The sequence below is a fragment of the Zootoca vivipara genome, chromosome 9 (assembly GCF_963506605.1).
Source record: "Zootoca vivipara chromosome 9, rZooViv1.1, whole genome shotgun sequence".
Taxonomy (NCBI): domain Eukaryota; kingdom Metazoa; phylum Chordata; class Lepidosauria; order Squamata; family Lacertidae; genus Zootoca; species Zootoca vivipara.
This window is the reverse complement of record NC_083284.1, coordinates 45,852,558-45,879,660: the sequence shown is the minus strand read 5'-3', so window position 1 is coordinate 45,879,660 and position 27,103 is coordinate 45,852,558.

Genomic DNA, 27,103 nt, shown 5'->3' with positions numbered 1-27,103 from the left:
AGCTGTGACGACCGGTCCCACTCTCTCTTACTATCACTGCGACACAGGAATCCAGAGGGGAAAACACCCACCCTTTTCTCCTGCCGCCTCAAAAATAAACCCCTTTTACTAGTGGGTTTCTTAGTAAGGAGAGCCTTCCAGCTTACGTGGCCTGGTACCTTAGGGAACTCTAGGCTGTCCGATGGAATAACCTCTTGCCTACAGTAAAGGGTCTCCCTCAGTTGGATTCCCCACTGTAAAAGTTTGCCCTTTTCACTCTGGCAACTTCTTGGCGCCTCAGGTTACCCTACAAAGCCTCCCCCGTGTAACCCCAGGACACAAACTGCCACCTCCCTGCCTGAGGTGAGTTTTGCCCTCTCTTGAGCCACCACGGCTGTGAGTCCTGGTACCTCGCTGGACAAATAAAGACGGACCTTTTCGGCAAAACAGAGATGAAGTTTTATTGTGTTAAAAGCGTAAGTGTTTCTTTAACGTGTCATTTATTTATTTGCCTTGTTCCAGTTGTACAAGAAAAAAAACTCAGTCAAACATTTAACTTTAAGTTTTCCTAGCTTCTTCACTTTCTTCATACCAGCCACCACACCTTCCTCCCTCTCCCTCCTAACTGACCAAACCGACACTCCCTCCTTTTGAACCGGGCACAGTCCCGCCCCCATCAGAGTTCTATGTCAGTCAGGCTGGAGGTGGGTTAACTCTTTGCCAGCCGGGTAGGAATAAACATTTTAAAAGTGCTTCAATTTGTCACACCAGCCTAGAAGCTTAGGGAAGCAGGGAAGGTCTGCTTCTCTGACAGCCCCCGTATAATGGTGACATGAAGAACCAATTGTGCCAGGCTAACTATGCCTGCTCAAAATGCAATGGATCTTCTGAAGTGTTTCTACTACACCCATAAATTCACTGGCGCCATTGAATTTATGCAAAGCACACATAGCACTACACGTTTTTTTAAAAAATAGCCAAGCACCTTGCTGTGACTATAGTAGAACACATTCCTGACCAGAGGCTGGTTGACAAGAAAGTGAAGGAAGCTTGCTTTGTTTACTCATACAAATGGTTTTCAGAGAGGAGATAGTTATTTAATTCAACACCCCCCCCCCCCCACACCCACACCCTAGGCATTTAAATGACCATACTAGAAAAGAAACAGTCTTGCTTTTCAAACCAAAGTTAATTGCTGGTGACACCCAGATTTCATAAACAGATCGATAACAGTCCTTTCCTATCATCTTCCAAGGAGCGGAATCAAGTTTGAAAATAAATAATCCCTAAACCCACAGCTGAAACCAAGGCAGCACCCAATTTATACAAGAATTAGGGATCAGACACAAGGTATAGAACAAAACTTGGGTCATGTCATTAAGCTACAACATTAAGAGTCTGGGCCTGCTCACTTAAAATGGGACAGTTGGTGGGTATGTAATCTCATACTGCATACTGAGAGGGTGAGCTGGGTACCACGTTGTTGTTGTTGTTGTTGTTGTTGTTGTTTCAACTAATACACCACCCTATACCCGGAGGTCTCAGGGAGGTTCACAACAAGACCACAACTTATAAAATCAAAACAAAAGCAGTAACCCAATAACCCCCTCCCCCCCCAAAAAAACCCACATTCTAAAAGGGTGTTGGAGGTCAATAAGTTCACCAAAAGGCCTGGTTAAAAAGGAATGTTTTTGCCTGGCGCCTAAAGGTGTATAATGTAGGCGCCAAGCAATCTTCCATGGGGAGAGCATTCCACAGCAGGGAGCCACTGCAGAGAAGGCCCATTCTCATGTTGCCACCCACATGAAGGAGGGCCTAAGAAGATGATCTCAGGGACCAAAGGAAGACTGGTGGGGGGAGGTTGGCGAACAACCTTATATGCCCTACATTTACTCCTTTCTACCCCTGGCGCTTATGTCAGGGTAAAGTTAGAAGCAATTTCATGCCCTACTTCTGCCCCCCTCCTGTAAATACTCTTCCTTCCACATAGTTATGTGTAGAATGAGTTTGCTGTTAGTATACAGAATTGTACTGATCCTGAAATCAGCTAGTTACTCTTCTGTCCGGTGGTTTTTCTAACCTTAAACATAATGAAAATGATAGGAAGAAAATCTATGGCATATTTCAGAAGGCTGAAGCTATCACAAAGAGGACCCATTTTGACCTAGGATTAAATGATCACAACCGATCCTGACAGGCAATAAAAGGGTGACATTTCCTTTCTCTTTCTTCCTGACCCCTTAGCAGATAGCAGGACTTTGACAACTGATGAAGTCTGTGAGATACTGTGAAATGTTGCACAGCCTTTGTGATATCACAGTGAATATATTGGTCTGCAGCAGGACAGTTATGAAACTGATTGGCTCAAAAAGAAAAACATTAAATGTAACTGCAGGCACGAAAAGATAAAAAGCTTTAAAAGATAAAAACAGTGCTAACTATGTACATATTTTCACCCAATCATTTCATCCCCCCTTAAAAAAAATGAAATCACAAATCTAAAAAGCAATCAAGAATTTACTCCCCCCCCCAAAAAAAAGTTTTCTTTCAGGAAAAAAAATCAACATCTTTGATAGACCATTTGTATCAGTTTGCTGAGGGAAGGTTATCTGTCCAATGCAATAAGAGCTCCTTCACTGCAAGTGTATCATCATGAACGCTAGCACATCAGGGGAATATCTGTCATCATTATACAGCATGGGCAGGATCTGTTCCTCTCTCCAAGACAACTTATTGAATCCCATGAATTTGAATCCTGACCATTTTAGTTGTCAGGGGACTTTTTTTTGGGGGGGGGGGGGGGTAGTTGTCAGTTTCAAAGCTTCTAACTCTCATAACTCTAATATTTTTGGGAAGGAGCCGAAAATAATACTACTGTATTCATATTAGTGTAATATGATTCTTGGAAGTTTGAGCAATGGACATCCAAACAAAATGAGAACATTGATTTTACCCTTTACCACATTGTGCATGTGATATATACAGACATCGCACTGGGTTTGCTTATCCCATAAACAATTTGTATTAGATACTTTATAGTAAAGTGTGAGTGGGTGGAGATAAGGTGTTAGAAGGCGGGAAATTAGCTTACTAGGTGGGAAATATAGGTGGAATAGATTGATCCCAGATCTTTAGTAGTGGGGCACTTTATCTTCATATAGTATGACCAAGCTTCCTGGACACCTCATGCCATACTTGAGTAGTTGTGTTATTACCGTATGCTATAACAAGAATAGGGATCCATTTTAAGCCCAAGGCACACATGGGTGAAGAAATAAATATAAATACTATATTTGTACAGTAGACTGTTTTAAACACACACACACCCTACAACCCTTTCTATCCCCCAACCAGCCAAACAAGAAGCATGATAAGAGTTCAAGATCACTAGAGTCCCCAGGATTCTTTGGGGGAAGCCATGACTGTTATGGAGGTCCTCCTATATAGGCCTGGACACTTCTTAGCCATCCATGTTGGCAAGTGGAGCCTACCTAAAGGGCCTGTGCTGAAGTGGGCTCTTGATGCCTGTTAACTCCCTTATGGTTTCCCCATCTGGCAAGTTAATAGCAAGCAGACAAACTAGAAATAGAATAGAAATACTTTATTGTCACTGTACCACTTGTTTACAGTGAGATTAAATGAGCCCCCCCCCCCACAATCTCTCAGTCCTTGTTACTCTCTGGGTGCTGTTGCATGACCACCAACCCTGAATGTCAGCTGCAATGTTGCTGTCTTCCATTTAGCAACCTCACGGCTCATGGGTAAGGAGATTAAAAAGGTGCTGGCCAGGGTGTGAGCCATCCCTGAGAATGTTCCTCGCTCTTCTGAGTCAACGGTCTTCCGCGATAACATCTAGCGGACTCAGGGAACAGCCCACGATACCGTGTGCTGTCTTCACCACCCTCTCTAGGGACTCTCTGTCCATGGCTGTCAAACCAGCATACCACACTGTAATGCAGTATGTGATAACACTTTCTGTCATGGACCGATAGAAGGAAATCATCAGTTGCTGTCCAACCTTGTTCTTCCGCAAGACCCTAAGGAATTGAAGTCTCTGTTGGGCCTTCCTAACCACCTCGGCTGTATTGACCTTCCAAGTTGACCTTCACTAAGATGGACTCCCAGGTATTTAAAGGAAGAGACTCTCTCCACACAGCCCCCCCCCGATATACAATGGGGCTAGCTCCCCTCTCTTCCTCCGAAAGTCCAACACTATCTCCTTTGTTTGCCAATGTTTAGGTGCAGATTGTTCTCTGAGACCATGTGAGTACCTTTTGAACCTCCCCCCTGTACGCAGATTCGTCTCCACCTGTAATTAGACCCATTATGGTGGTGTAATCAGCAAACTTAATAATTGCAGTAGATGGGTCAGATGAAATACAGTGCTACATTGTTATTGTTGTTGTTAATTCCACTTATATTTAGTAATATACAACATTTGAACTGTATGCAAATCCTCTTCCTCCGCAAGTTTGTAGAGTGATGCATGGTTAGAAAATAGCAGTACTGAGTTGGATTCCTGTGAGTTGAATTCCACTTACGGGATTTTCACTGGAGAAAGTGGGGAAGACAATCTTTTCTGATTCCTCAGTAGGGATGGACAAATAGGTCCATGTCAATTTCATACATGCCCAGTAGTCTCATTGATCTGTTTTCTAATCTATTAAATATGTATTTTATCTCAAAATACCCATTTCTAAACACATTTAATTCTAAAATACACATTTTAAATGCATTTTGGAATGTGCTTTTGAACTGTATCACAAAAGTCATGGAAGTGCAAAATCCAAACAATAATTATATCTCTATTGCAGGAGGTGTGAATTGGGTTAATTTGCTTGCAAACAGGGACCAAGCAACATTCTTCTCAGTCCCTGGATTTCAGTCCTTTTTTGTGAACAAAAGGAGCCCTTCCATTCATTGAATGTACACTATGGATCAAGTCCGCCGTTTCCTTTTTAAAAAGACATTTCTTTTCCTTTTGCGCTGTTCTTAAATTAGGACTTCCTTTCTCCACTGCAAAGTTGAACTACTGCAGCTTAATTTTCATGGTAGCTCTTCCGTTTTCTGTTAAATAGGCACCGCATTTTGCAAGTACTGTATAGACAAGTTCCATTTATCACTCTGAGTGGTGTACAAGGAAGTGCTAATTGGGAAGAAGTAAAATTGACTAAATCTATTCACTGTCATAGTGGTGGGAGCATTTTGCTGCCAAATGCAAACAAACAAAAAAGTTTTTGTACTGCTTAATTAAGCACAACTGTGACTCAGGTCAAGTGTTAAAAGGCCAGCATGGCTTTAAAAGACATATATTGGGGCATTCATATTTGCTTTTTTTCTATACTATTACCGTCTTATTTACCTTAGGCATTTTTATCAGTGGAGGATGTTTTCAAACCAATGTTCATGCATCTCCCCAAACCACCCACCTAGCAACGTCTTCTTATCTCATCATGATTAAGCACACCCACACGGCATCACTTTGCTATGTGTATCATTATTATTACTAATTACAAACAATACCCTAGTGGAATGTCATCGTGCACTAAAAAGTAACTGATGCTAGAAGGAATGGAGGTGCTAATTTAAGAAAAGTGCAAAAGTTAATTAAAGAAATATTGAGTGGTTAATTCTCATTGTACAGCATTCCCCTTCCAACAGTGCGATATTATATACGTACACTGAAAAGTAAGTGCCACTGTATTTAACTTATTCCCTAGTGAAAGAGTGGCTAAGCTTTTTTGGCCTGAAAGCCACATTCACCCTTGGCCAGTTTTCTGGATACTAACGGATATGGTAAGAAAGGTAAAGGACTCCTGGACGATTAAGTCCAGTCAAAGGTGACTATGGGGTTGCGATGCTCATCTCGCTTTCAGGCTCAGGGAGCCGGCGTTCGTCCACAGACCACTTTCCAGGTCATGTGGCCAGCATGACTAAACCGCTTCTGGCACAATGGAACACTGTGACGAAAACCAGAGCGCACAGAAACGCCATTTACCTTCCCGCCGCAGCGGTACCTATTTATATACAGTGGTACCTCGACAACCGAACGCTTCGACTTCTGAAGTCGACAACCCCAGAAGTCTTTTCGCCGCATGCCCCCCGTGAGCGCGTTCTGCGCCTGCGCAAAGCGGCGTGCGTGGTTGGCGCATGCACAGAAGCGCGAAATCGTGCTTCGCGCATGCGCAGAAGCAGCTCTTCGACAACCAAAGGCCTCAATTTATGAAGACGGCCATGGAATGGATCATCTTCGTAAGTTGAGGTGCCGCTGTACTTGCACTGGTGTGCTTTCGAACTACTAGGTTGGCAAGAGCTGGGACAGAGCAGCAGGAGCTCACTCCGTCATGATGATTTGAACCACTGACCTTTTGACTGGCAAGTCCAAGAGGCTCAGTGGTTTAGACCACAATGCCACCCGCGTCCCTATGATATGGATATGACCAAAAGCAGATGTGACCATCTCACACTTGTGGCACATATGCATGTACACACACACACACACACACACACACGGCACACATAGAGGTACGCAGTTGCCTCCTCAGATGATATACATAGATCAGTGGAACAGAGATGGGGATCACCCCATCCCCACTAATCTGATCACTGGGGAGGGGTCAATTTGCATCTCCATCAGGTTGATGGCTGGGCATATCAGTTTAAACCTCTCTCTGCCCACCCCAGTGTTGTGCCTATTATTTTTCTCTTTGCTGCCATTGCCAAATCAGTAGGCTCTTTTTTTGGGGGGGGGGTCTCATACATCTGGGACAGGCGTTAGCTATCCACACCCTATTAAGTGCTCGGAATTGTAGCTCCTAGCCATTTAATGGAGTTTTCTCCCAAGTAAATTGGTATAGAATTCCACCTGCAACGTTACAGTTTATTTGTGAAGATTTTTTTTTATTTTAGCTCAGGGGTTCTACTGTCACCCAGACAGTAGAGCAAGTGCAATCAGCCTTCCTCTACAAGATTTTCTCTGTTCCAAGATGCGTCCCATATGCAGTTTTATGTTTAGAGGGAGCTCAACACAAGGTGGAATCTGTCGCCTGGGCAAGATTCCTTATATTCTGGCTAAAAATCTGCCTCGACTCTGACAGAGATCCCTTCCTCCAGGTAATGCTTTCGGACACCTTCCTCCCCCCAGGGCTGCAACACTTCAATAGGAAGGTACAGCAACTGGGGCTTTCAGTAGAACTCCTCCGCTCAATGTCCTTACAATCTGCCAAAGCCACAGTCATAACTAGGTTGTGGGACATTGAGAGACAGGATCTTATAGCGGCAGCAGGCACAACATGTTCCCCCCTTCTTTTCCACCTCCCGTGGGCTCATGAAACAAAACCTAATTATCTCGACTTTCTACTGAACCCTCAAGAAAGAAGGGCATTTTCGTTGGCCAGGTTCAACGCAAATCCATCGAACCTCCTGTGGGGAAGATTCTCGGGCAGGGCGAAGGATGAGAGGATCTGTCCGTGTCATGACCCTCAGGTGGAAAGCCTTCTACATATGGTTTTTCATTGTAACCTTTACGTCGACCTTCGTCAACAATTCCTGGACCGGCTCTGCATTCCCAGGAGACCAGAGTGGGAAATCTTACAATTCCTACATTTTTGTTCTTTAGGATGCTGTATTTCATCTTGTTTTCATCAAATTCATTTTAGGAGTTACTTGGCATTAAAGGGCATTTCAAATAAATAAAGAAAACACGCACACAGCATTCCCCCCCTCCCGCGCTGAAAGTTAAAAACCACGTTAAAGACAAATGACCACAGGCATGATCTGGGCAACACTGATGCTGACCAACGACGATCCCCACGCTTACTTATTCTTCAGATCGAAAACAATAAATATAATTTACGAAGCATCAACTGCAGTGCAATAAAATATTAATGTTCAGCGTTTGGGTTACCCGAGCTTTACAGAAGGGCATTATATGGCTGGTGTAATGGTTGAAATAACCTTTAGTTTTTCCATCCATAAAAGCTCACTCTGTCCCCACATATAAAAATTATACAAATTTATTGTGAATCCATGGGACAACAATCTTTTCAGGTCACTCCACTCATAATTACAACTAATTAAAATGTGCCAAAGAAAGGATAGAAATTTATCTCTGCTCATTAAACCTGTAAAGTCTGTGTTAATTAGATGTCAGACTCAGTAACTCACATAAATGTTGGCTGCCAGTCTAGATTTAGTTTAAAAAAAAGTGGGGGGTGCATTCAGAGATCTTTCTCCCAGAAAACAGATTGATTTGGCTGGCTTAAGTAACAGGGTTAAGTCTGAAGCTATTCTAAGAATCCCTATGTGCACCTTCCATTTCTTCTTTAGCTGATTTTTACATTCCTCATTTCTACCATATGTTAAATATAATGAATAGTTTTGTCTAGACTGAGTAGGACTGAGCAGGAAGCAATTTTTATCAGGACTGTGACATGGGAAGAAAGCGTTAAATCCCTTCCCCCATATGTCATGATCTTAAACCTGATATTCACTCCTTCCTGCATTTGCTTAAAAAAAACTGCTATGTGAAATAAATTCATTCATATATGCCTACCTGAACCATAAGAAGGCCCTGGAGGTAACTACCAGGAAGGCTGCCTTTTGGTCAGTAGCATCCCAGTTATGGAACAGGCTTCCCAATGAGTCTCACCTGGCACCATCCTTGTAGTCTTTTCTAAACCAGGTGAAGACTGTTTTGTTCACGCAGGCCTTTTATATAACTGTGCAGTCTTTTGATTCTTAAATATCTGTTCAGTTTGGGAGGTGTTGGTTGGTTTTTAATGGATCTTTTATATCAAAATTGCTTTGTCCTTATTTATTGCAAGCCACCAAGATAACCTTATGTTATGGGTGGCATACAAGTGCCATAAATAAATAAGTCTAATTGGATCTGAGAGGCTTAAAAAAAAAATCCATTCACCATATTTAGAGTCTGCCTAATACTATGATGTTTTATGAACATACACATTTGTATTACTAATAAAGAATGGGTGGAACACAGCTTTCTGTACAAAGTTCAGAAACAAAGAAACAGAAATAGGAGAATCCCTAACGTGCTGGTTCCACATTGGAAACAAAGCTTGGGTATTTCAGAACTTCAAATGTTGGGTGGACGTTGGATGAGCAGGACTTCTGGAGTCTGTGTAATTAGTTATTGGAATGCATTTTCCAAAGAAACTCCCATTACATCAATTTCCAGAATGGAAGCCATGTTAGTCTGCTGCAGCAAAAAATAACAGATTCCCATGGCTTCTGAAATGCTAACCATTTTTTTAATGGGGTAATGTTTTGTGGATCATATTTCACTTTGTCAAATGCATGACATCTAATCCTAAATTGGTACTGGTGGACGGATATACCTTAAGTGTACATATGCCTGCCAATTTAGGATTACACTTCATGCATCACAGACATTTATGGTAAATAAGTTTGCAAATTTTTAAGGGGCCACACAACTCTTAGCTGTTTGTCAGTTTTAATGGCATTTTTTGTAATTTTATAGTTGAAAACACAAATAATATATATATATATATATATACTCATAAATGCTGTTCCTAACATCTGGCTTCAAACATGTTCAACCCAGTGCGTTGAGAGCACCGTCTGCAATAATAACTGTAGCAACATAAACTGACCCCGAGGGCTGATTAACGCCGCTGTTGATGCATTCCCATCATTTTTGTGCAGGCTTTTATTGCCCAGTGAAGAGGTTTCTTCACCTGCTCCCTAAGTTCCAATCTCTCAGTGCATGTTGAAATTTGACTGTATGGCATCTGGCTGACTATCAAAAGACTCTATAGTATCAAAGTAAAAAGCTGAGCTATATTGAGAAATGAGGACAAACATACAAAGCATTTGACTGCAGTATCTTCTCAAAACTCAGACATACAATATTTGCATGCATGCAAGTTTTCAAAACCTGAAGTTAAAAAAATGACCAAAAAGAGGGAGAAGGAGTTATACAAGAGTATATGTCTATCAGGCCAAAGTTCCCTCTAGTCCAGTATTCTGTTTCTCATTTTTCAGCTCTACAATAACCTTTTCCACATGGGGCAACCAGAACTTTATTGCCAGTGTGGTAGGGAGGAATGGCCCTCCTGGCACAGGTGTTTCTGCAGTTTACCTCGACAGTTCTGGGATGGAGCAGAGGTTGGGATCATGCGGCCTCACCAGGTGAGCCTGCTGGTCCATCCATATAGCACAGTCTTCTCTGCCGCCCTAACACTTTCTAGGTATGGTGCAGTTCAACCTGTGTCAGGTGGGTAGCTGGGCAGACCACCCAGCTCACTGCTACTGAATCCAGCATTCCAAATGTAGCCACACTATAAGAGTGTTACAATATTATGCAAAACCCTTTTATTAATCAGCCCTTGAATAGAATTCACCATTGTCTTTGCTACCGCACAATGTATCTCAGCAGTATCACAAAGAAAAGTTATCAGCACTTCAAGTGGTGGTATGTTTTAGGATAAATCTATAGGTGCATACACAGCCTTCCCATATATGAAGAATTGCAACTAACTTGTTGCCTGCTTTGAAATGTCAGAACAAAGCTATTCTGCTCTTGAATGAGTGTGTAACATTGTAAAGGAGCCCATTTATTTAAGGCTCTTCCCTTATCACTGTCTTTTCTCCTTTCACTGTTTTCAACAAGGTTATGGCCCTGTGGCACAGCTGCAAAGTGATAGTGACTGATGTACTCTGGAACTGATTGTAGTCAATTGCTTCTGTGAGAGACAGTAGTGAGCCATACCCAGATGGCACTTGCCTTCTATCATCCCTTACTGAGGCCATCAAATGAATCTGCCATGTACAGTGAAGATGGAGCTGAACAGGAACTTGGTAATGAGCTGGGAAGGTGAACGTACAAATTCTGTACTGGAAGGCGCCGTTCCAGTCAACATTATGCCACCTCCAAAAAGGCAAAGATTCCCAGTGCATTAAAAAGACTAAAGTGAGACGCACAGTTGGTTGTTGTTTTTATTTAAAAAAATAGATTTGCATATGCACAAGTGGAAAACACTGAGAAGCTATAGCAGATGGGCCTCATGTGTTCAAGTATCTTTGTAAGCACATAGACATAATGCACGTATTATCTGCATGTCGCTGCTTCACAGCTTAGTTTTCCCAGAATATTCTAATCAGTAAGGAAGTCATCCCTCTCCATGTCCCTTTGAAAAGGCTGTACAGTCATACCTCAGTTTAAGTACATCTCGGTTTGAGTATTTTCAGTTTAAGTAAACCTGTCTGCAGGGCCGTCTCAAGCGTGTCGCGCCCCCTGGCACCATGGTGCCAAGATCGCTCTGGTGCCCCCGCTCCGCCCCTTTTCTTGGCGCGGCTGGTGGGCGGGCGCAGGGCGCCGCACGACGCCCCCCTGCCGAGCTGGCACCCTGGCGCCCCGCGCCACCCAGCATACACCTAGAGCCAGCCCTGTCTGTCTGGAACAGATTAATCCACTTTCCATTACTTTCAATGGGAAAGTTTGCTTCAGGTTAAGTACGCTTCAGGTTAAGTACGGACTTCCAGAACCAATTACACTCATACCTCGGGTTAAGTACGCTTCAGGTTGAGTACTCTGCAGACCCGTCTGGAACAGATTAATCCACTTTCCATTACTTTCAATGGGAAAGTTTGCTTCAGGTTAAGTACGCTTCAGGTTAAGTACAGACGTCTGGAACCAATTGTGTTTGTAAACTGAGATACCACTGTATCTGGCCCCCTCTTTTTTGGGGTGGGGTGGGGTGGGGAGATATTTTTAAACAATCAAGAAACCAAGCACAAACCTGCATAGCTTATGACCCACCAAACCCACACAACTTGCACATCCCAACAGCCTGCTTGGTGACTTACAAAGAACACAGAAACTTAAAAAACAAAACAAACAGCTTGTTAGGCCACGTGGTATCACCTGTCCTAGCACTACTATTGGCTTATCGTGTTCCTATGACATTCTTTCAAACGCTGAAATCAAATTCACTCAAATGCTGCTCTTTTTGTGCTGACTTGTATCATGCTTGTTAAAGTGTTGGAATTTTCCAATGACAATGGCCTGGAGATGATCTTGCCCTAACCTTGTTATTATGATAGCTTTCATGATACAGTAGCTTTGAAAGCTATCAGAGTACAGAAGATGACATTTACTGTGCTTTCTCTTAAATGACTAATGGGTCTTGCTTCAAACTAGGCTGTAACAATATTTTGATAAGATGTCTCAATCCATCCTGTAGAGCATGTCTAACACATTATTAAGCTAACAGGATTTCACGTATACCTGTGCTCCAACAGCTCTCAGTGGCTGTGCTTCTATATCTGCTTATATCTGAAATTCCCATGGGCCACGAACAAGCCCATGCCCTGTACATAGCAACAGTCCTCAACCCCACAGGTGAAATCAATGTTGATTGTATTCATGATCTCCACCTTATTCTTAGTGACTATCAGTTTCCTAAATGAGGTACCATTTTGTTACAACTGACCAAGTTCATCAACATGATTTTCGTTGATGAATGACACAATCTTTTTACTGTTTCCACTCCTAATCTAACATCCAAATGTGCTCTTGTGAATCAGAAGCAGGGCCTTAAATGCCTATATTCTACACAAGAAGACTGCACAGTCTGCATTATTCTTACAATCAGACCCTTTAGCTGTTTTGGTAGACTGGTAGTGGTGAGGGCCGGGTGAGATCATATGTACTAGACACAGCAAGTTTAGAACCAAAGGAAACACAGACTAGAGAAAACTGGGAATTTCATTCATCTACTCACCACACCTTTAAAATCATCATTGCACATCTTGATCCAGCAAAGGAGATTGGTGCAGATAAGCAGGCTTCTGCACTCATATTTTTTGTGTACTAGAAATTTCAAGAATATATTGGATGTGCATAGGAATGCATGTTAGAAAGTGCATTTCAATGCAACATGCTGCCTTTTTGCTCTCCATTGCTTTCAGTGGCAGGCACAATCTGATATGCATTTTTCTGTACATTTCAGACATGCTTTTCATGTCCACTAGAGCTGGATTAGGGCGAAAAGTATACAGTTAACCCCTTGTAATTAAGAAGGTGCTGGTCAGTTAGCATCCTGCCCCCCGATTCCATACTAATGGAATATTGTCCCTTATGGAGACCTGCTGGAATGTTAATAATCAGGTTGGCAGGCACACCAATCTGAATATACTTGTCAGTTTATCTTGCAGCCACATGTACTATTTCGGAAGGCATAACAGTACATAATTGGAAGAATATGTGCTCCCCCCCCCCTCCCTTCATGAACCACTGACACACCAGCTTCTAACTGGTAAATGGATTCAGGTTTTTAAAGCTTTCAATGAATTCCACAATCTCATGGGGTTTATTTGTTTCTAACCTGACTGGATGATTGAAAGTTTTCAAATAAGGCCCATGAATGATAAATTGTAAACAATGAATAATGCACCGTCGGTACAAATTTCACAGATATTTTTGAGGGCAGTTGGCAGTCATGTTAAAAACAGAAACAACCCATCAGTAAACAACAGCTCATTCCTATGAATAATGGTGGGGGATATTAAGTGTATCTTTTTATTATGTCTTAAATAGACGCCTCCTCGATTATTCTGCGAGTTGCCAGTTAGAATTAATTGCGTAATGAGATTAACAGGGTGACTGCTACGGTGAATATATGCAGGTTTGGGGCCAGTTTGCAAAGGATGAGTTGGCTTGCCCAAGGCAAAATCGTAGAATTGTAGTGTTGGAAAGGACCAGGCAATGCAGGAATCATTTTGCCCAATGTGGGGCTCGCACCCACGACCCTGAGACTAAGAGTCTCATACTCTACTAACGGAGTTTCCTGTGTTATAGGCCTGTGAGTGGCGATGACTCAGAAGTTAGGCAAACTGAGTTCCAGTAGACTTACTCCTAGGTAAGCAATGGTAGGATTTCGGGGTGGCTGAATCTGCCCATTTTAGTTTCTCATTTTTTTCCTTCAGTTTTCAGTCCAGTTTTCCACATTTCCACATCAGTATATGATTAATTTTGTACATAAGCAACCTTTTCTGAGGCCTTTGACCACAAGGAGTGGTGGGACTAGTAGCAATGTTTTAAAGATGTTTTTGTCACTTGTTGTTTGGCCCCCTGAACTCCTCTGGGAGGAAGGTCATGCTATAAATCCCCACCCCCACCCCTTAAATTTTCAACTAATTCCATATGTAGGGGATGAATAGATATGAAAGCTATTTGTATCGACAGCAATTAAGTTCATCCTTATGTATTTGTTGTTCTTTCTTCATTTTGACATTTTAAAAGTAAATATTTAAAAAGTTCAACCTTATGTAAATAAGTTTGTTTGTTTGCCCAGAAATAGACTCTGTTGACTCACCTATTTGGAAGGTAGTAGAACCCCATTATACAGAGAAGAGAGCTTTGTAATGAAATTGCAGCCTCAGTGCTCCCTAATAGGTGCATACACTTTCAACCCAGGTGGGAAGGCAACCCTGCACAAATCTAATTTGTGCTTTCACTAAGAAAATTGAAAATCCTCATTACTTCCAGCAATATTCCAGGGATGCAAGCCTCATCATGTGAAAGTGATGACGCGGCAGCCCTCATTTATCTTAATTGAAGTTCATCTTAATCAAGATCCTGCCTGCCAGATATAATATTGCTTAAAACTCAGGTTCTTAGCACAGTAATATGGGTCGCAAGGGGGATTATTAAACAAGAATGGGTATAAGCTACAGGACTCAGTTCTATTTTTTTTAAGCAATAATTTTTGTCTTTATTTTCCTCTGACTGATTTTCTATGAAATCCTATGCACTATGTAAGCTCCAATGAGTTCAACATGATTGTCTCCTTGTTAAGTGTGTATAGGAATGTAGCCATAGCTACTTGAGGAATTGTCACACATTTAACCATAGTCTTCCAGTGTGGCTACAGTTCTGTGTTTCAAATTTGGATATAGGAAAGGTGATTCAAATCCCTACGCTATCCATGGAGGAAGTCTCTTACTGAATGAACTTCTGTTGCCTCATGAGGAAATTAGGGATAGATGAATTACCCTATTTCTGGTCTGGGTCATTTTTGCATGTGCTCACGCATAATCTCATGAGTCAAATATATCAAAGAGTTTGAAGTTTGCACAGATTGGGGAAATGTCAATTGTATGAAAAAGGAACTTTTCATCAAACTTCATATGTGATGGTCATACACACCAAGTTTTTAAAAGCAGAATCATAATTCCCATTAATCAATAAACTCATCAAATTCTTAAGGAAAGTTGGAACTGAGTCAAGTTTTATTACATCCATTTATGAGCTAAATGTTAAGCTCTGTGGCTTGCAACATAAGGATCGTGTGAGGGGAAAAAATGATTATACCAGGTCAAAGGCTCAGATTTCTGCTTTAAATAGGCCAAGAATATAACTACCAGGCATTTTCCCCTGCCCTTCATTATTAATTTAAACAAATAGCAACTTGCTGCTGACTTAATCAATTTATGTGGTACAGGACCTTGTTCTGGTTCTTTTGTGTGAATTTTCAAAGGTTATTTTGTCAAATCAAAGCCTCATTCAGAATATAACAAAAATGTAGTGGAGTAAATTTAACTAGCCATTCTTACCTTTGGCCAGGGAGAATAATTCACTTTGGCAGCATTCACATAACAGTTTATTCCCTTTTCCCAACATTTCCCTGTTTATTTCTGCCTTAAAGGTAAAGGGACCCCTGACCATTAGGTCCAGTCGTGGACGACTCTGGGGTTGTGGCACTCATCTTGCGTTATTGGCCGAGGGAGCCGGTGTACAGCTTCCAGGTCATGTGGCCAGCATGACAAAGCCGCTTCTGGCGAACCAGAGCAGCGCTCGGAAATGCCGTTTACCTTCCCACTATAGCGGTACCTATTTATCTACTTGCACTTTGACATGCTTTCGAACTGCTAGGTTGGCAGGAGCAGGGACCGAACAACAGGAGCTAACCCCATCATGGGGATTCGAACCACCGACCTTCTGATCGCCAAGCCCTAGGCTCTGTGGTTAAGCGTCACCCGCGTCCCATTTCTGCCTTAATGTGACATAAAAGCCAGTTCTTTGTTTAGCATTCACTTCCATGTAATTTGCAAATAATTCCCTCCCCCCAGCAGGCCCAAACACCACTCCGGCTCCAATATTAATCAGATATTTTCCAAAATCCACTCACCCACCTGGACCAAATGTCAGTTAGCCACTCCAGTCATTCAGGCAACACCCAACAGGCTTGAAGTAAGCAAGAAGAAGAATTGACGGGCCAATTAATGTCACCCCCCCCCCCAAAAAAATACCTACTCCTCCCTCACCGCTCCATGTGCGTCACCTCCCGAAGCTGTGTGCTCGGTGGAAGAGGACGACCATCCCAGATAGAAGGAGTGTACCGTTCTTCGGTCAAGGGTATACAATAGCTGCGCTCCCCTGCTAGAACCTCCAAACAAATACTTACTCAGTCCCCTCAATGAAGGCAATTAGTAGAAGCCAAACTGGAAAAGGGGTGGGGCGGTGGGTGTCTCCATAAGAAGAGGGAAGAGGAGAGATGGAAGTTGGAGTGGGATTAAATAGTCTGATCTTGACTTCTCACCTATAGGGCAAATAGCCCCCTTGTTACCCCTGTGGGTGAGTCAATCTTTCCTCTTATTGTATTGGAGGAGAGTGTGACAAATGGGGAAGGAATGGAAAAGTACACTTGAGAGAAACTGCTCACCGTTGCAAGTTGAGTTTAAAAAAAAGTCAGAGGGGGATCAGCAGGGAGCCTCAGGCTTTGTACAGTAAGGATATTTTTCTGTTCTACCATACTTTTACAATACAAGGTTGTTGTTTTTCTTGAAAATTATGAAAAAAGAATATGCATGTGTGTGTGTGTGCGTGTGTCTGTGTGTGGAAGCAGTGTTGGTTGGATCTGATTTGATACTTGGTTGGTTAGCATCTGATTTGATACTTACTGTGTTTGGCAAAGTTTAAAGAGAAGCATTGAGGAAAACAGAGACATGATTGTGCCTTTACATACAGCAGCTAGGATTGCAATCAGCCCTAAGTGGAAACAACTGGAACCTCCGTTAATAAGAGATTGGTTGAATTGGTTATGGGATTTAGTTTACATGTTGAAACTGATAGGCATTATAGAGAATGTACCAGAACAATAAGACACAATACTGTATCATGAGCAGTTCATTACTTCTTTCTTTTTTACGTAAGTGGGGCAAATAGTTGCTGTAAGCAGGGGGGGGGGCAGTGCAGCCAATTGGCCCACCCTGTCCGTGGCTCTGGTGCAGGGCTGAATCAGTTTCAGAACAATTGGAACTCGGCATGTGTGCATCTGTGTGTCTGTGTGGGGGAGGTTCGACAGGTCTTTAGGAAAGAACTGAGCACCGTCAGCAAGGGAGGGTATGGAATTTCCATGTTCCAGCTTCTCAAATGCCTGAAGCAGGCATTGCACAGGCTATAGCATCATCAGCACAAATGTTGCCATGTCAGACCCATAGGTGTGAAATCACGATCACTTTGAAAGCCCCTTTCAAGCATTACAAAAGAGAACTAAAGCCTTTAGAAAAGATGACAGGGAACTGTTTAATCCAAGCACTCACGGGAACAAGTTATTAGGGCAGGTCTTAAAACTTTTAGATTTTTTTAAAGATGCATTGTAGATGGTAGATCTGAAGTAGAACGGAGATTAAAAATGTGCCCAAGTTCAATTTGTGTTAGCTAATCAGCTTAACAGTAAAAAAAACAAGATGCTACTGGGGAATTGGATCTGTCTTCATAATGTACCAGTAACTGATGCAGGTGGGCTTTTAAGTGACACTACTTTAGAGTAGTGGATGTGAAGTTATTTTGTTCCAGTAGGAAAAAAAACCCCATTGTTTTTAGTCTCTTGTTTATCATTCCTATGAAATTGATGGCTGCTGGTGATCATCCCACTGCATAACCGTTGCAATATTGTATACAAAAAGAAAAGAAAAAAGAAAAGGTATGGCACATTGTATGCACATGTAAGAAAAGAAATCCATACACAGCAAAACGTCAGTAAATATATCCCCCCAACCCCCACCCCCCCCCGGAGATTAATGCAAATATTTAAAACTTTCAAATGACAATAACAACACTTGGAATGCCAATCTTAAAATCAAGTACTGCAACGGCATGTAAGATAAGGTTACCAGATTTTTTCCAGTGAATCCGGGGACACTTTTCAACTTCAGTCGGAATGGATGGATTTTGTCAAGGGACTGATTTGTAAATCTGGGGACTATCCCCGGGAAACGGGGACATCTGGTAACCTTAATGTAAGAGACAAGCAGCTCTTTGACAGACCACTACTGATCTCTATAGAAAGGGGAATCACTTCCTCACATCACCATCTTCCATGGATTATTAATACAACCAAGCAAGCAAGGCTGGATCTACACTGACCTTTATTAGAACAATATTAGATATCATCACAGGGCATACTGGTAAATTAAATAAAAAAATTCCTTCAGTAGCACCTTAAAGACCAACTAAGTTTATATTTTGGTATGAGCTTTCGTGTGCATGCACACTTCTTCAGATACCTACCTGTAACTGGTAAATTAAAAACGTTCCTTACCTTGTTTATGGCATAAAAATGCTGTTTCCCTACTGCGGGTTCCTGGTCGCTGTGCAGCACTCTGCAGGTGTCACATTTTAATAATGCACCATGAACATTAAAAGTAGGACGCTATGTGTCTATCTAGGTTATGAGAACCACCCCTTAACTCTTCCTTAACGTTATAATTCATGAGTGTAGATCCACCGCAAGTGGTAAATGTGGGGGAAGCTTTGCTATCTTTTGAGGTTCTCGGTTTTTCCTATGCATTATGGTAGAATGCAATTGCAGGACTCTCAGCAGACCCCTCCTATGGATCAGTGGGTCTTGTGCCTTGGTGCACTAGGCAGTACTACTGCAGGATGCCAAGTGCGGGAAAGAAGGGTCAGACCTGTCTCCTCCTCTCTCCCTGCACACTCCCACTTCTGCCCCAGTCACAATCCATTCAGAGAAGTCTTCAAAAGGGTGGAGGGTATTGGGGAGAGATGAGCTTTCTAGGAAATGTTTGGAAAATCAGATGGTTGTCAGGGTGGATTTCCCTCCTCACTGAGCCTGGCTGACTTGGGAAATGAATGGCGGTATTCTGGTTTTGGGGTGTGTGTTTAAAAAACTGGTTCATCTCTCAGTCTGTGGTGAACAGGGCCAAACTTTCCCATCTCTAAGCCTGTCACTACTTTTATAGCCATAGAGGGTGAGGTCTTTCAGGTATGTTAAGTTTGAGACAGAGAACATTATTGTAGCACCCAGTTCACACAAGCTGACTTAAATAATGCTCTCTTTTAAGAGAACTCAGGGTGCAATCTATAAATACTTAACCTGACTCTCATTGAATTAAGTGGAATTGACTGATATTCATAGAACTGAACTGTTAAGTTTCAATTAGACCCAGTGCTTTTTTCCCTGGGGGTACGCAGGGATATGCATACCCCTAAACATTTTGTGAATCTTTGTACCTTTGTCCATTTACTGTATTTATTTTTTCCAATTTGAACTATAAAATGGTGATTTTCCTGAGTCGAAATGAGAGTACCCCGAAACATTTTTTAAAGAAAAAAGCACTGATTAGACCAATGTGCTGTTATGCATTTGGAGGCAAACTACATAGAAATCTATGTTTAAAAGTTCGAGGAGGTTTGGAAACTTTGGATAAGCTCTTAGGTAGGTCTCCCTGAGCATCAGCTTCACTGCATCATTCAGATTTATTCCAAAAATACTGTTTTAAAGATCAGGGTGAAAACACTTCAAATACAAAGTAAAAAGGGATCGTATTTTATTTCGCAACTTCTGGATTGGCATTACAAACAAGAAAAATATACTTAATATAGCTTGATTATTGTCTATTAACTATTCATAATGTTTGTCTAAGTAGTGTGTCTACTGAGTTGGATGCACAGACCTATCAGAAGATTATGGTGTTTCCTTTTGATATAATTCATATAAAATAGAAGCAGTTCTTCATTGACTTGAAATGAGTCGCTTGATGTGTACTTCAAGGCACTAAACAATATGCTCACTGCTTTCAAAAATAAAGCAGATGCTAAATTATGCATACAATGGAAATGATTATTTATTAAAACTAGATTCCAGTCTGTGGTTTTTGTAAACACTTAAAAGTCAACAAGAGGGACAGGAAATGCAATTTCCATGCTTGATATTGAACTAGGGTCTCATATTTTTGCTGCTTCCTTTAGATCTCTACAGGTTACACAAAGTGTTTGGAGACATCCCATAGCCCCTGTCTAAGGATTATGTGTGCAATCTCCCCCAAGGTCATGTTTGCAAAAACAACTACTCTGCAATCTGGAAGCCTAAATGTGTTTATGTCTTCTCTCATTCATATACTATGCAAATGTCCTTAATCACTGGGAAATGTTGTGTGACTGTAACCTAACATACAGACTCTCTTTCTCTTCATGCTGCTAAATGTGGGAATGGATTCAAGCACTTTAGATTATTATGAGACTGCAAATTTAGGAATATGTCTAAGAGCTTTCCATACTCCCATTTCAATACTTCAGCAGTGAACTGGAAGTATCGGAAGTGTTTCTATAAAAAGCAGGTACAAGACGGCATGGTCAAATCCCATGTTGACATATGTTGAGTACTATATGGTGTCTGCACTTTATTGCAAAGCCCGTGAATGGTCCCCTGCTGCCCAGCTCAGGAAATGTCGAAAAGATCAGCGCAAAAAGCACACCCAAATGCAGAGATAGGGATGGAAGTAATTGGGCAGTTTAATGCATGTGCACAAATCTTAGGTCAGGGACTGAACTGGCTTTTGGTTACTTCAGTTCAAATAAATAGAAAGGTTGGTACCAAATTATAAATGTTAGCAATCTACGCTGAAAACCCCGCTAATTTCATGCGGATGTTTTCCTTATGTATCTTCTTGAATGGTGCCATCAAAGTTACATAGTGAGTTTTATCAGTCACATCCAGAGGCTCCCACAAAATGAGCAACAGTAACATTGATGAGGTGAGAACTTTGCCCTGAACACCTATGAAACAACAGTGCTTGCCTCCTAATTGGAACACATAATAAGAGCAATTAGAACAAGCCTTTCCTTCTTATTCCATCCGTGATGGGCTTTAAAGTTTCATTATTTCAAGTACGCAAATTCAACTGCCTCTTTCAATAAAATCACTCCATTGTGGCCAATTTACCACACAACGATATTCCACTTTTAATTAGATTTCTAGCGTGGCAAAGTAGGACAAACATATTTGTCCATGTTATAGAGATGTTTCTGAACTCATTCTTGTTTTCCCCACATCATTCTTACAAAGACAAAAATGTATTCTGGTTCACCCGGCAGCTCAATTATCTGTAGTGGGCAAGATAGAGCAGTTCAAGAGGCTGTATAATAGCTCCCGGACCTATCCTTCTAATATATATTTATGTTCATGAAATGCAGTTGTGTCTTCTGCTTATGCAAACCAGCATGAGACAATGTGAGAGAAAAGATGCTGTAGCTCTGTGGCAGCATTTATAAGGGTTGTTTGTGTTACTGAGGGAAACTACTTGTTCTGCATCATATGCTAAAACGGTATTATTATTATTATTATAGGTTGGGGGGGGGCTAAATGCCTGGGTTTAATAAATGTTAAATTTTAATTAGACTGGTATGCTAAAACAGAATGTTCGACCCTTCTGTCTTAGGATAGATCCATATGTGTGTTAGGTGGTGTATGAGACTACTTCAAAGCCCCTGGAATTAGCACATGTGAAGAATTAATTAACCTAGCCAAACTTCCTTAGTTGTGTATGAGCGGCATCCTTAAATCCTAGGCAATCAACACGTGTAAAAGCTAATTTCCTTGAGGTGATAGCCCCGGAGTAATGATCCATTAGCACAACAAAGCATCAAAGGATTAGGTGTGAAAATTCAGATGAATGGGGCTTCTCTCTGTGTTATGAAAACAAAATTTAAAAAATTCCTTCCAGTAGCACCTTAGAGACCAACTAAGTTTGTCATTGGTATGAGCTTTTGTGTGCATGCACACTTCTTCAGAAAAGTTAGCAAGGCTAGAACAGGTGGGAGAACAGGTTGCCAGGGCAAGGATGCTACCATCCCTTTGAGAGGGACATCTTGGACTAGCAATGACCTCCATTGTGGCTTCAGGTTGCATATATGTGTAAATAAACCATGTGTCATCAGGAGAAAGCCAAAGTAAAATGTTTTCGGTCTTTCTGGAAGGGAGAAAAGGGCAGCACACATCTACATACTGGATAGACATGCCACATTATTGGAAAAATAGATAATGATAACTTTGCTTGTCACTGAGTATCATCCAACGCAGAGATAAAAGAAACATAGTAAGAAACAGTAGAATTGGGTGTCAGGAATGTATTTACGGAACACTGTAGAACAGGGGTGCCCAAACTTTTTTCATAGAGGGCCAGATTTGATGAAGTGAACATGCGTGAGGCCTGACCAAAGTTGTTGAGCTTTCTTTTTACAATTTTACCCCAAAGTTGTTCAGCTTTTTTTAAAAGGATTTTACCCCAGGACATATACTACCACAGGGGCCAGATTAGATCGACTGGTGGGCCGGATTAGGACATGCATGCTGTAAAATATACACTGTAAACAGCTAAAAACTTTGGCAGGATTTGAGTAACGCTTGTAATGTACTAAAAATTATGGTAAAAATTGATTATTTAAGAAAAATAGAGAAAATAAGAGAAGCAGTTGAGGGGGGAGATTGATAGTGGTAACCATGGAATAGTCGAAGGAGGGGAGTCGAAGGATTCAGGGAATCCTAAATGATGATATTGATGTTTAATGTTTGAATGTAAATTGGCAATGTAAAACTTGATTAAAAAGATTTGACAAAAAAACTTGCTACAAAAATGTAAATATTTATACTTGATAAAAATTATATCTATCCTACACACACACACACACACACACACACACACACACACACACACACGAATTTAGAATGGAAGAAACATTTCCTTTCCTATCCCTGCCCCCTCCTGCAGCCTAGGAGAAGCATCTCCAGAAGGTTGAAGAAATTGCTCACACAATATGGGATAGGACAGGGATGGGGAAAACTGTGGCTTACTATAGCTCCCATTATCCCTGACCATTTGTTGTTCTGACAGGAACTGATGGGAGTTCAGAACACCTTCAGGGCCACATGCTTCCTATCCCCTGGAGAGAGTATGAGAGACTGTTGTGAGAAAGGAGAATGCCTTAAACACCCCAATCACCTTACTTTTCACTTGCAGTTTAACATAGTCCTGTTGGATAGTTGTCTATGTTTTGGAAGCATATGCATCACCAACTCCTATAAAACTAGCATCTTCTCACATGGTTACTTGTTCTTTCACATGATAACATTTCACTGCAGGAGCTTCTGTCTATGGCTCCCTTAACTGCTGGAATGGCGTCCTGAAAAATTTAATATTTTGAGCCAAAGACTGTTACAATGGTTAGGATTGTCCTACTCTCGTGTAGAACCCTGGCAGAGACACATACCCAAATGGCATGTTCTCTCCCTCCTGGTCGATCATTCGGGAGCTTCAAAAGCTTTCTTCTGCCTGAACATCACAGCAACTGATGGCAACAGACATCAGCACACTCAGGGATCCACAGAGTGTTCACAGTTTGTGTAACAAACCTCAGCAACTTAGCATTTGGCTAATCTACTTTATTTACATATAAACACACACGGAGCACTGCAACATGGCTCCCTCTCTCTCTAGCATCAGACAGCAAAGAGAAAGGACAAAGGACAATAATCCTATTTCACGGAACACAGTAACACAAGCATCCTGTCTCCGTCACTTCCCACTCTGGAATATAAGCATACACCGTCATGTGATAGACAACAATTCCATGACTGCAGACACGGGGAATGAATCTCCAACAATAACAATGTTGTCTATGTTACCATGTCTGTAATCAACATTGCTAGGTAAAGGTAAAGGGACCCCTGACCATTAGGTCCAGTCGTGACTGACTCTGGGGTTGCGGTGCTCATCTCACGTTATTGGCCGAGGGAGCCAGAGTACAGCTATAAGCAATAAGGGTGTACAGAGTATAAGCAATAAGGGTGATATTATACGAAGTCATTCCATGAGTTGGCGAGGCTGATTTATCATCAACCAAGCCTTCAGCATTATAACCCATCTTGTGGAATAATTTTCCAACAGAGCAGATGCCTCCTGTTTCAACTTCTAAAGGCCTGCTGAAACCTTTTCGGAGAGGCTTATGCAGGCAATTAAGACTATAAAGGTAAAGGGACCCCTGACCATTAGGTCCAGTTGTGACCGACTCTGGGGTTGCGCGCTCATCTCACATTATTGGCCAAGGGAGCCGGCGTATAGCTTCCAGGTCATGTGGCCAGCATGACAAAGCTGCTTCTGGCAAACCAGAGCAGCACACGGAAACGCCGTTTACCTTCCCGCTGTAGCAGTTCCTATTTATCTACTTGCATTTTGATGTGCTTTCGAACTGCTAGGTTGGCAGGAGCTGGGACTGAGCAACGGGAGCTCACCCCATCGTGGGGATTCAAACCACCAACCTTCTGATAGGCAAGCCCTAGGCTCTGTGGTTTAACCCACAGCGCCACCTGCGTCCCTACAATCAACATTGCTAGCTAAGTGTCAATCAGCCTTTTTATATTTGGACTATTTGCATTTAAGCTATGGCCTGCATAGCTTCTCTTGCTTTCGTCAAGCATATCTTGCTTTAGTCAAGAATATATTTTAGGTTTTTTATTTCTGAATTGTCCCAGGGTATTTTTAACTGATATATTTTCTGTGCTTTATTTTTGGTAGTTTATCCTTGTTGCAAGTGGAAACTAATTTGTTTGACGGAGGCAAAACATGAATCAGATTGTTGCCACTAGAGATAATGATTAAACAACAACAACAACAACAACAACAACAACAACTAATAGAACTTTAGTGTGAAGTAATAACCCCTCATCCCCAATAGACAATTGAGGGAAATAACCCCAGAATTCCAACTCAGAACAAATGGTGATTGGCTAATCCCATACTGCAAGTTCAAGAAAGCAGGGTGGCTGTCTGATGTACCTCAAACTTCGAGGACTGATAAGACTCCCCATATCTGCTCTAGGAAAGCACCATCCAAGTCTTCAGTCTGGCTTGGAGGTCTATAGGAGAAACCCACAGTAAGGTCACTGTTGTTTCCCTCTCTTCAATTTCTATAGTCTCCATCTGACTTCCATGCTCCAGGTCATGGATTCTTCACAAGTGTACACATCTTTTGCATATAATGCTACTCCTCTTGCCTTTCTGTTTGGTTTGTTGCTTTTGAATAGGTTATACCCCTCAGTTTCTACATTCCAGTCATGCGTCTCAACCCACCAGGTTTCAGTAAGACCTATTAGGTCATGTTTGCTATCCTGTGTTAAGAGCTCTAATTCGTCTTGCTTGCTTCCCATACTCTGAGGAATAGTATAGAGACAACTGAAACCATGAGTCACTCCTTCCAGCTGCTTCCTTTTTGTAGTTTCCTGCCTCCTGGCAGGTTTCTGTAGCTTCAGTTTTCTGTGCATCAGTGAAGCTATTATTCCCAGTACCAGGTGTTCCCCTGTCATCTGTAATATTGTCTTCCTGCCGCTCAGGATTTAGTTTCTCATCTCAATAGGTGAGGCAACCCATCTCTGCAAACTGCAGGCACAGAGTTGCCATCTCAGAAGCTTATTAATCCATCAACTACTTTGTTCTAGTGCCATTACATGAGCAGAACAAATTCACCAGGAACTTTGCCTGCATCAGGCAAACTAAAATGAATAGGAACTGTGCAATGGCATTAGGGCAGGAGAATGCTCAGTGGCCCTTACTTGCTACTCGAAACAGAGGCAAATTTGAGTGTGAGGCTACTCTGAAGAGATTGATGCATGTTCTGCAATATTTCAGACTTACTAAACATTTTAACAACCCTTAATGATCCCACTTCAAATGCTAGAAAAACAACTTTAATTGCTGTTAGATTTGAATATATTTCAAGTCATGTTTAAATGCTGCTGGAGCATAATCAAAATGCCTCCAGAAATATGTAATCATCTCATATTGACTCCTCCAGACCTGATATATTTCCTGCAAAATAAAATGATTGAGATGCATGCTATGTTCCTTGCACCATAGCTGGTATTTTTTTTTACAGCACTAATGTATCACCTTACCTGTAATTAGGACACTGCTTAACAATCACAGCCTGTAATTCAGTGTGGCATCAGCTTGACGGGAAGTTGACAATTTGCTTTTCCCTGGACAAAGGCAAAATGCAGCTGCTTTTGAAGAAGCCAGTGAGTCCAACTTAATGCCAAGCACTTAGCAATGAAAAGCTGTCAGAAGAACATGCTGCAATTATAATAAGTACTGAGACTGTGTCACAAATGGGAGAGAAACAGGAAATTAGGGAGCACAAGACTGAATATGGACACAAGAAATATTTCAGGGAAATGCTTTATATGTGTACAGATATATATATTTAAAACAGATCGCCAACTTCCCCCGGGACTGCAATGAAGTGAGCACTTTTACATGCATGCCTCATTTTTTATTTAACACTCTTCCTGTTACCGTCATGCACCTGCAACTCCTCTGTATGGTTATACAAAGATTTGCACTACCGTGGCTTGTACTGCAGTGTTCAGAGGTGTTTTGTTGTATGAAAAATTGCACACCGCAGTAATCATGTGTGTTTAAATAACAATCCACCACAGCAAAGGCCTAACCTACCAGTTTCAAGCTATCATTCCTAGATATCACCTTCACCTATGTTATTTTACAATGCCCATAGTTAGAAGATGGCCATGCTTATCCCTTCTGAGGTTTTGTGCATCTTTTTGAACTTTTAGTCTAAACCAAAAGTTGAGGGGGACATAAGTCATGTAGTGTTTAGGGATGAGATACAAGCACGAAGGGCGAAACTCCATCAAGAAATGTCACTAGTCATATTGAAGCTGTGTAGGCATTCCTTGGAACTTTTCAGTCGTTGCACCTAAGGAGAGATCCCACCATTTTCTTATCATTTCTTTTTAGGCAAAACTTGAGCGGCAACTCTAGT